At 36.9% G+C, this 11,127-nt stretch overlaps 2 non-coding genes across 2 annotated transcripts; both read left to right on the top strand.

Moving 5' to 3' along the window:
* The first annotated feature begins 526 nt into the window (after positions 1-526).
* On the top strand, positions 527-633 carry LOC130954170 (small nucleolar RNA R71). Its single transcript, XR_009076208.1, has one exon. It is a non-coding gene; the product is annotated as a small nucleolar RNA R71 (small nucleolar RNA).
* Positions 634-9,916: 9,283 nt separating this feature from the next.
* LOC130950386 (small nucleolar RNA R71) lies at positions 9,917-10,024 on the top strand. The gene has a single exon (XR_009073568.1). It is a non-coding gene; the product is annotated as a small nucleolar RNA R71 (small nucleolar RNA).
* Positions 10,025-11,127: the final 1,103 nt, after the last annotated feature.

Below are 11,127 nucleotides of genomic sequence, written 5' to 3'. Positions count from 1 at the left end.
TGATGGATAAGGCTTGATATTGCTGAGCCTATTTCTTCCACCATTATTAAAGCCTTGTTGAGGCTTTTGTTGATCCTTCCATGAGAAATTTGGATGATTTCTCCATGATGAATTATAGGTGTTTCCATAAGGTTCACCCATATAATTTACCTCTGCTATTGCAGGGTTCTCAGGATCATAAGCTTCTTCTTCAGAAGATGCCTCTTTAGTACTGTTGGATGCATTTTGCCATCCATTCAGACTTTGAGAAATCATGTTGACTTGCTGAGTCAACATTTTGTTCTGAGCCAATATGGCATTCAGAGCATCAATTTCAAGAACTCCCTTCCTTTGAGGCGTCCCATTATTCACGGAATTCCTCTCAAAAGTGTACATGAACTGGTTATTTGCAACCATGTCAATAAGTTCTTGAGCCTCTGCAGGCGTTTTCTTTATGTGAATGGATCCACCTGCAGAATGGTCCAGTGACATCTTAGAGAACTCAGATAGACCATAATAGAATATATCTATCATGGTCCATTCTGAAAACATATCAGAAGGACATCTTTTGGTCATCTGCTTGTATATTTCCCAAGCTTCATAGAGGAATTCACCATCTTTTTGTTTGAAGGTCTGAACATCCACTCTAAGCTTGCTCAGCTTTTGAGGAGGAAAGAATTTAGCCAAGAAGGCTGTGACCAGCTTATCCCAGGAGTCCAGGCTATCCTTAGGTTGAGAGTCCAACCATGTTCTAGCTCTGTCTCTTACAGCAAAAGGGAAAAGCATGAACCTGTAGACTTCAGGATCTACTCCATTAGTCTTAACAGTCTCACAGATCTGCAAGAACTCAGTTAAGAACTGGTAGGGATCTTCTGATAGAAGTCCATGAAACTTGCAGTTCTGTTGCATTAGATCAACTAATTGGGGTTTTATCTCAAAATTGTTTGCTCCAATGGCAGGAATTGAGATGCTTCTTCCATCAAACTTGGAAGTAGGTGCAGTATGATCACCAAGCATCCTCCTTGCATTATTGTTGTTAAGTTCGGTTGCCATCTCCTTTTCTTGTTCGAAAATTTCAGCAACGTTGTCTCTGGATTGTTGTAATTTAGCTTCTCTTAGTTTCCTCTTCAGAGTCCTTTCAGGTTCTGGATCAGCTTCAACAAGAATGCCTTTTTCCTTGTTCCTGCTCATATGAAAGAGAAGAGAACAGAAAAAGAAGAGGAATCCTCTATGTTACAGTAAAGAGGTTCCTTATTGTTAGTAGAAGAAGAAAGGGAATAAAGAAAGGAGAATCCAAACACAAAAGTGAGGATATGGGCAGTGATTTAAGATGAAGAGAAGTGTTAGTGAATGAATAAATAAATAGAATAAGATGAGAGATAGAAGTTTTCGAAAATAATTTTAAAAAGGAGTTAATGATTTTCGAAAATTAAGATAAGAAATAAAATTAAAATTAAAATTTAGAACAATTAATTAATTAAAAGAATTTTTTTTTTGAAAAAGAGGGAGGTCTTTTCGAAAATTAGAGAGAGAAAAGTTGTTAGGTGGTTTTGAAAAAGATAAGAAACAAACAAAAAGTTAAATAGTTAGTTGAAAAAGATTTGAAAATCAAATTTGAAAAGATAAGAAGATAAGAAGTTAGAAAAGATATTTTAAAATCAAATTTTTGAAAAAAGATAAAATTTTGAAAAAAAAAAGATATGATATAAAAGATAAAATAAAAAGATATGATTAAAAAGATATGGTTAGAAAAGATTTAATTTTTTTTAAATTAAAATTAATTACTTAATTAACAAGAAACTAAAAGATAAGATTCTAGAATTTAAAGATTGAACCTTTCTTAACAAGAACGTAACAAACTTCAAATTTTTGAACCAATCACATTACTTGTTAGTTAAGTTTCGAAAATTTTGAAATAAAATTAAGAAAAGATTTTGAAAATAATTTTTTGAAATTTTTGAAAAAACATGAAAGAAAAATGAAAAAGATTTGAATTTTGAAAAAGTTTTAAAAAGATAAGATTTTTAAAATTTGAAAATTTGACTTGACTTATAAGAACTAACTAATTTTAAAAAATTTTTACTAAGTCAACCCAAATTTTCGAAATTTCGAGAGAAAAAAGGAAAAGATATTTTTTATTTTTGAAATTTTAATGATGAGAGAGAAAAACACAAATATGACCCAAAACATGAAAATTTTGGATCAAAACCAATGATGCATGCAAGAGCACTATGAATGTCAAGATGAACACCAATAACACTTTGAAGATCATGATGAACATCAAGAACATATTTTTTGAAATATTTTTGATGCAAAGAAAACATGCAAGACACCAAACTTAGAAATCTTTAATGCTTAGATAATATGAACGCAAAGATGCACATGAAAAACAATAAAAGACACAAAACAAGAAAACATATAGGAATTGCATGAACAACTTGAAGATCAAACAAGAAGACTTACCAAGAACAACTTGAAGATCATGAAGAACACTATGAATGCATGAATTTTCGAAAATTGCAAGAACAAAATGAATATGCAATTGACACCAAACTTAAAACATGACACAAGACTCAAACAAGAAACACAAAAATATTTTTGATTTTTTTAATTTTATGATTTTTTGTATTTTCTTTTATTTTTTTCGAAAAACATATAGGAAAAAAATTAAGAGATTCAAAATTTTTTATAAGAATTCCAGGAATCTTTCAATATTAGCCTAAAGCTCCAATCCAAGGGTTGGACATGGCTTAATAGCCAGCCAGCTTTAGAAGATATAAATCAAGCATATAACAGCTGATATTCCAATTAACTTGCCTCTATATTGATGGTTTAGAAGCCTCAATCCAATTGAGTTAGACATGGTTTTACAGCCAGTCAAGCTTCAACATACTTCATGAAACACTAGAATTCATTCTTAAAAATTTAGAATAATTTTTCGAAAACAAAGAGAAGATTTAGAAAAATATTTTTGAAAACTTTTTAAAAAGAAAATTACCTAATCTGAGCAACAAGATGAACCGTTAGTTGTCCAAACTCGAACAATCCCCGGCAACGGCGCCAAAAACATGAACAATCCTCGGCAACGGCGCCAAAAACTTGGTGCACGGAATTGTGATCATCAACAATTGCGCCAATAAACTTGGTAGCGCTCTCAAACGTGAATCACACTTAGTCACAACTCCGCACAACTAACCAGCAAGTGCACTGGGTCGTTCAAGTAATACCTTACGTGAGTAAGGGTCGATCCCACGGAGATTTTTGGTATGAAGCAAGCTATGGTCATCTTGTAAATCTCAGTCAGGCGGATAGTAAATGTTATAGAGTTTTCGAATAATAAATAAAGCAGAAAATAAAGATAGAAATACTTATGTAAATCATTAGCGGGAATTTCAGATAGGCGTGTGAAGATGCTGTGCTCCTTTTGAATCTCTGCTTTCTTACTGCCTTCATCTAATCCTTTTTACTCCTTTCCAAGGCAAGTTGTATGTAGGGCATCACCATTGTCAATGGTTACATCCCATCCTCTCAGTGAAAAAGGTCCAAATGCTCTGTCACGGCACGGCAAATCATCTTTCGGTTCTCGATCATGTTGGAATAGAATCCCTTGATTCTTTTGCGTTTGTCATCACGCCCAACAATCACGAGTTTGAAGCTCGTCACAGTCATTCAATCCCTGAATTCTACTCGAAATACCACAGACAAGGTTTATACTTTCTGGATTCTCATGAATGCCGCCATCAATCTAGCTTATACCACAAAGATTCTGATAAAGGAATCCAAGAGATATGCGCCCGGTCTAAGGTAGAACGGAAGTTGTTGCCAGTCACGCGTTCATAGGTGAGAATGATGATGAGTATCACGGATAATCACATTCATCATGGTGAAGTGCAACGAATATCTTAGAACAGAAATAAACTGAATTGAATAGAAAATAGTAGTAATTGCATTAAAACTCGAGGTACAGCGAGCACCACACCCTTAATCTATGGTGTGTAGAAACTCCACCGTTGAAAATACATAAGTGAAAGTGGTCCAGGCATGGCCGAATGGCCAGCCCCCATGAAGGTCTAAAATCGCATACACTGATTAAAGATCAATCAAAAGACCGAATGGTCAAAAGACTAGACAATCAAAAGACGTAATGGTCAAAGACACTGAATACAATAGTAAAAAGTCCTATTTATACTAGACTAGCTACTAGGGTTTACAGAAGTAAGTAATTGATACAGAAATCCACTTTCGGGGCCCACTTGGTGTGTGCTTGGGCTGAGCTTGAACTTTACACGTGCAGAGGCTTCTCTTGGAGTTGAACGCCAAGTTGTAACATGTTTTTGGCGTTCAACTCTGGTTCGTAACGTGTTTCTGGCGTTTGACTCCAGATTACAGCATGAAACTGGCGTTGAGCGCCAGTTTACATCGTCTAATCACGAATAAAGTATTGACTATTATATATTTCTGGAAAGCGTTTGATGTCTACTTTCCAACGCCGTTAAGAGCATGCCATTTGGAGTTCTGTAGCTCCAGAAAATCCATTTCGAGTGTAGGGAGGTCAGAATCCAACAGCATCAGCAGTCCTTTGTCAGCCTTTTATCAGAGTTTTTCTCAGATCCCTCAATTTCAGCCAGAAATTACCTGAAATCATAGAAAAACACACAAACTCATAGTAAAGTCCAGAAATGTGAATTTAGCATAAAAACTAATGAAAATATCCCTAAAAGTAGCTAGATTATTCTAAAAGCTACCTAAAAACAATGCCAAAAAGCGTATAAATTATCCGCTCATCAAATACCACAGACAAGGTTTAGACTTTCTGGATTCTCAGGAATGGCCGCCAAAGGGTTCTAGCTTAAAAAACGAAGATTCTGATTAAGGAATCCAAGAGATATACGCTCAGTCTAAGGTAGAACGGAAGTGGTTGTCAAGCATGCGTTCATAAGGATGGATGATGATGAGTGTCACGGATCATCACATCCATCAGGTTGAAGTGCAACGAATATCTTAGAATAAGAATAAGCATGAATTGAATAGAAAACAGTAGTAATTGCCTTAAAACTCGAGGAACAGCAGAGCTCCACACCCTTAATCTATGGTGTGTAGAAACTCAACCGTTGAAAATACATAAGTGATGGTCCAGGCATGGCCGAATGGCCAGCCCCCATAAACGTGATCAAAGGATCATAAGGTAATCCAAAAATAATCCAAAGATGTCTAATACAATAGTAAAATGTCCTATTTATACTAGACTAGTTATTAGGGTTTACAGAAATAAGTCTAAATGCAGAATTCCACTTTGGGGTGTGCTTAGGCTGAGCTTGAGCTTTACACGTGCAAAGGCTTCTCTTGGAGTTAAACGCCAAGTTGTAACGTCTGTTTGGTGTTTAACTCTGGTTTGTGACGTGTTTCTGGCGTTTTACTCCAGAATGCAGCATGGAACTGGCGTTGAACGCCAGTTTGCGTTGTCTAAACTCGAACAAAGTATGGACTATTATATATTGCTGGAAAGCTCTGAATGTCTAATTTCCAAAGCCGTTGAGAGCGTGCCATTTGGGTTTCTGCAGCTCTAGAAAATCCATTTCAACTGCAGGGTGGTCAGAATCCAACAGCATCAGCAGTCCTTTTTTAGCCTGAAGCAGAGTTTTGCTCAGGTCCCTCAATTTCAGCAAGAAAATACCTAAAATCATAGAAAAACACATAAACTCATAGTAAAGTCTAGAAATGTAAATTTTGCATAAAAACTAATGAAAACATCCCTAAAAGTAGATAGATCCTACTAAAAACTACCTAAAAACAATGCCAAAAAGCGTATAAATTATCCGCTCATCACAACACCAAACTTAAATTGTTGCTTGTCCCCAAGAAACTGAAAATCAAATAGGATAAAAAGAAGAGAATATACTATAAATCCCAAATTATCAATGAATATTAGTTCTAATTAGATGAGCGGGACTTGTAACTTTTTGCTTCTGAATAGTTTTGGCATCTTACTTTTTCCTTTGAAGTTCAGAATGATTGGCTTCTATAGGAACTCAGAGTTCAGATAGTGTTAATTGACTCTCTTAGTTAAGTATGTTGATTCTTAAACACAGCTACTTTTATGAGTCTTGGCCGTGGCCCTAAGCACTTTGTTTTCCAGTATTACCACTGGATACATAAATGCCACAGACACATGACTGGGTGAACCTTTTCAGATTGTGACTCAGCTTTGCTAAAGTCTCCAGTTAGAGGTGTCCAGAGCTCTTAAGCACACTCTTTTTGCTTTGGATCACGACTTTAACCACTCAGTCTCAAGCTTTTCACTTGGACCTGCATGCCACAAGCATATGGTTAGGGACAGCTTGATTTAGCCACTTAGGCCTGGATTTTATTTCCTTGGCCATCCTATCCATTGATGCTCAAAGTCTTGTATCCTTTTTACCCTTGCCTTTTGGTTTTAAGGGCTATTGGCTTTTTCTGCTTGCTTTTTTTTCTTTTTTTCTTTTATTTTTTTGCCACTTTTTTTTCGCAAGCTTTTGTTCTTCACTGCTTTTTCTTACTTCAAGAATCAATTTTATGATTTTTCAGATTATCAATAACATTTCTCTTTTTCATCATTCTTTCAAGAGCCAACAATTTTAACATTCATAAACTACAAGGTCAAAAATATGCACTGTTCAAGCATTCATTCAGAAAACAAAAAGTATTGTCACCACATCAATATAATTAAACTGATTTCAAGGATGAATTCGAAACTCATGTACTTCTTGTTCTTTTGTATTAAAAACATTTTTCATTTAAGAAATGTGAAGGATTCATAGAATTATTCATAGCCTTAAGACATAGTTACTAGACACTAATGATCATGTAATAAAAACACAAACATAGACAAACATGAAGTTCAAAAACCAAAAAATAGAGAAATAAGAACAAGGAAGTTAAGGAATGAGTCCACCTTAGTGATGGTGGCGCCTTCTCCTTGAAGGACCAATGGTGTTCTTGAGCTCCTCTATGTCTCTTCCTTGCCTTTGTTGCTTGATCCCTAGTGATTTTGGTGTTCCTATCCTTAGTTGCTCCCAATAATTGTGTGGAGAAAAATGTATCCCCTGAGGTATCTCAGGGATTTCTTGATGAGGGAATTCCTCATACTCTTGTTGAGGTCCATGAGTTGGCTCTCTTGATGTGCAATCAAATGCTTTACTACTAAGCTATAGACCCTTGAGATGAATCTCTCCATCTCCCATGACTCGGAGGTGGAAGTTTTTGTCTTCCCTTTCCTCTTTCTAGAGGTTTCTCCGGCCTTAGGTGCCATCAATGGTTATGGAAAAACAAAAAAGCTATGCTTTTACCACACCAAACTTAGAATGTTGCTCGCTCTCGAGCAAAAGAAGAAAGAATAGAAGAAGAAGAAGAAGATATGGAGGAGAGGGAGAGATGTGTGGGTTTCGGCCAAGGGGGAGAAGAGAGGGTAGTGTTGTGTGAAAATGAAGAAGGATGGAGGGGTTTATGGTTCGGTCATGTAAGGTGGGTTTGGGTGGGGAAGAGATTTTGAATTTGAAGATAGGTGGGGTTTATGGGGAAGAGAGGATGGATGTGAGTGGTGAAGAGTTGATGAGAAAGAAAGATTGAGGTGATTGGTGAAGGATGTTTGGGGAAGAGTGTTATTGGATAGTGTGAAGAAGAGAGATGGTGAGTTGAGGTAGGTGGGGATCCTGTGGGGTCCATAGATCCTGAGGTGATCCTGTGGGGTCCACAGATCCTGAGGTGTCAAGGATTTATCATCCCTGCACCAATTAGGCGTGTAAAACGCCCTCTGCATGCAATCCTGGCGTTTAACGCCAGGATGAAGCTTGTTTCTGGCGTTAAACGCCCAAATGTAGCATGTTTCTGGCATTTAACGCCAGCCTGATGCTTGTTGCTGGTGTTAAACGCTAGCTTTCCTCAGGGTGCAATCCTGGCGTTTAAACGCCAGACTGCTGCTTATTTCTGGCGTTCAACGCCAGATTCATGCTCTATTCTGGCATTGAACGCCAGCCAGATGCTCCTTACTGGCGTTTAAATGCCAGTAAGCTCTTCCTCCATGGTGTGCTTTTTCTTCTGCTGTTTTTTATTCTGTTTTTAATTTTTGCAATTTTTTTGTGACTCCACATGATCATAAACCTAATAAAACATAAAAGAACAAGAGAAATATAGATAAATAAAAATTGGGTTGCCTCCCAATAAGCGTTTTTTTAATGTCAATAGCTTGACAGTGAGCTCTCATGGAGCTTCACAGATCATCAGAGCATTGTTGGGACCTCCCAACACCAAACTTAGAGTTTAAATGTGGGGATTCAACACCAAACTTAGAGTTTGGTTGTGGCCTCCCAACACCAAACTTAGAGTTTTATTGTGGGGGCTTTGTTTGACTCTGTATTGAGAGAAGCTTTTTATGCTTCCTCTCCATGGTTGCAAAGGAAGATCCTTGAACTTTAAACACAAGGTAGTCCCCATTCAATTGAAGGACTAGCTCTCCTCTGTCAACATCAATCACAGCTCCTGCTGTGGCTAGGAAGGGTCTTCCAAGGATGATGAATTTATCCTCCTCCTTCCTAGTGTCTAAGATTATGAAATCAGCAGGGATGTAAAGGCCTTTAACCTTCACTAACACATCCTCTACCAACCATTAAGCTTGTCTTATTGACTTGTCTGCCATCTCTAATGAGAATGTGGCAGCATGTACCTCAAAGATCCCCAACTTCTTCATTACAGAGAGTGGCATAAGATTTATACCTGACCCCAGGTCACATAGAGCCTTTTCAAAGGTCATGGTGCCTATGGTACAGGATATTAAGAATTTACCAGGATCTTGTTTCTTTTGAGGTAGAGTTTGCTGAACCCATATATCTAGTTCACTAATGAGCAAGGGAGGTTCATCTACCCAAGTCTCATTACCAAATAACTTGGCATTCAGCTTCATGATGGCTCCTAGATATTGAGCAACTTGCTCTTCAGTTACATCTTCATCCTCTTCAAAGGAAGAATAGTTCTCAGAGCTCATGAATGGCAGAAGGAGGTTTAATGGAATCTCTATGGTCTCTAGGTGAGCTTCAGATTCCTTTAGGTCCTCAATAGAGAACTCCTTCTTGTCTGAGAGACGTCCCATGAGGTCTTTCTCATTGGGATTCATGTCCTCCCCTTCCTCTCTAGGTTCAGCCATTTTGATTACGTCAATGGCCTTGCACTCTCTTTTTGGATTCTCTTTAGTATTGCTTGGGAGAGTACTAGGAGGAGTTTCGGTGATTTTCTTACTCAGCTGGCCCAATTGTGCCTCCAAATTTCTGATGGAGGACCTTGTTTCACTCATGAAACTTAAAGTGGTCTTAGACAGATCAGAGACTATGTTTGCTAAGCTAGACGTGCTCTACTCAGAATTCTCTATCTGTTGCTGAGAAGATGATGGAAAAGGCTTGCTATTGCTGAGCATGTTTCTTCCACCATTATTAAAACCTTGTTGAGGCTTCTGTTGATCCTTCCATGAGAAATTTGGATGATTTCTCCATGAGGGATTATAGGTGTTTCCATAGGGTTCACCCATTTAATTTACCTCTACCATTGCAGGGTTCTCAGGATCATAAGCTTCTTCTTCAGAAGATGCCTCTTTAGTACTGTTGGATGCATTTTGCCATCCATTCAGACTTTGAGAAATCATGTTGACTTGCTGAGTCAACATTTTGTTCTCAGCCAATATTGCATTCAGAGCATCAATTTCAAGAACTCCCTTCCTCTGAGGCATCCCATTATTCACAGAATTCCTCTCAGAAGTGTACATGAATTGGTTATTTGCAACCATGTCAATGAGTTCTTGAGCTTCTGTAGGCGTTTTCTTTAGGTGAATGGATCCACCTGCATAATGGTCCAGTGAAATCTTAGAGAACTCAGATAGACCATAATAGAATATATCCAAAATGGTCCACTCTGAAAGCATGTCAGAAGGACACCTTTTGGTCATTTGCTTGTATCTTTCCCAAGCTTCATAGAGGGATTCACCATCTTTTTGTTTGAAGGTCTGAACATCCACTCTTAGCTTGCTCAGCTTTTGAGGAGGAAAGAACTTAGCCAAGAAGGCCATGACCAGCTTATCCCAAGAGTCTAGGCTATCTTTAGGTTGTGAGTCCAACCATGTTCTAGCTCTGTCTCTTACAGCAAAAGGGAAAAGCATGAGTCTGTAGCCTTCAGGATCTACTCCATTAGTCTTAACAGTCTCACAGATCTGCAAGAACTCAGTTAAAAACTGATAGGGATCTTCTGATGGAAGTCCATAAAACTTGCAGTTCTGTTGCATTAGAGCAACTAGTTGAGGCTTCAGCTCAAAATTGTTTGCTCCAATGGCAGGAATTAAGATGCTTCTTCCATCAAACTTGGAAGTAGGTGTAGTATAATCACCAAGCATCCTCCTTGCATTATTATTTTTGGCTGCCATCTCCTCTTCCTTTTCAAAAATTTCTGTAAGGTTGTCTCTGGATTGTTGTAATTTAGTTTCTCTTAGTTTCCTCTTCAGAGTCCTTTCAGGTTCAGGATCTGCTTTAACAAGAATATTCTTGTCCTTGCTCCTGTTCATATGAAAAAAGAAGGGAACATAAAATAATAATAGGAATCCTCTTTACCACAGTAGAAAGATTCCTTTATGTTAGTAGAAGAAGAAAAGAATAGAAGAAGGAAAAGAGGAAAATTTGAACTCAGAGAGGAAGAGGGGGTTCGAATTTTAGGATAAAGAGAAGTGTTAGTAATTGAATGAATAAATAGAAAGAGATGAGAGATAGGGGTTTTCGAAAATTAACTTAAAATAAGAAAATAAATATTTTTGTTTTATTTTAAATTAAAGTTAAAATTCGAAAACTAAGAGAAGGAATAAAATCATAATTAGAATTTGAAATTATTAGTTAATTAAAAGAATTTTGAAAAGAGAGGGAGATGATTTTTGAAAATTAGAGAGAGAAAAGTAGTTAGGTGGTTTTGAAAAAGATAATAAATAATAAAACAAACAAAAAGTCAATTGGTTAGTTGAAAAAGATTTGAAATCCAATTTTTGAAAAGATAGGAAGTTAGAAAAGATTTTTGAAATCAAATTTTTAAAAAGATATGATTTGAAAAAGATATTTTAAAAATATATGATTGAAAAAGATATTTTGA

The sequence above is a fragment of the Arachis stenosperma genome, chromosome 1 (assembly GCF_014773155.1).
Source record: "Arachis stenosperma cultivar V10309 chromosome 1, arast.V10309.gnm1.PFL2, whole genome shotgun sequence".
In the NCBI taxonomy this organism is placed as follows: domain Eukaryota; kingdom Viridiplantae; phylum Streptophyta; class Magnoliopsida; order Fabales; family Fabaceae; genus Arachis; species Arachis stenosperma.
The sequence above is the reverse complement of the archived record's forward strand: the minus strand, read 5'-3'. Positions and strand labels throughout refer to the sequence as shown.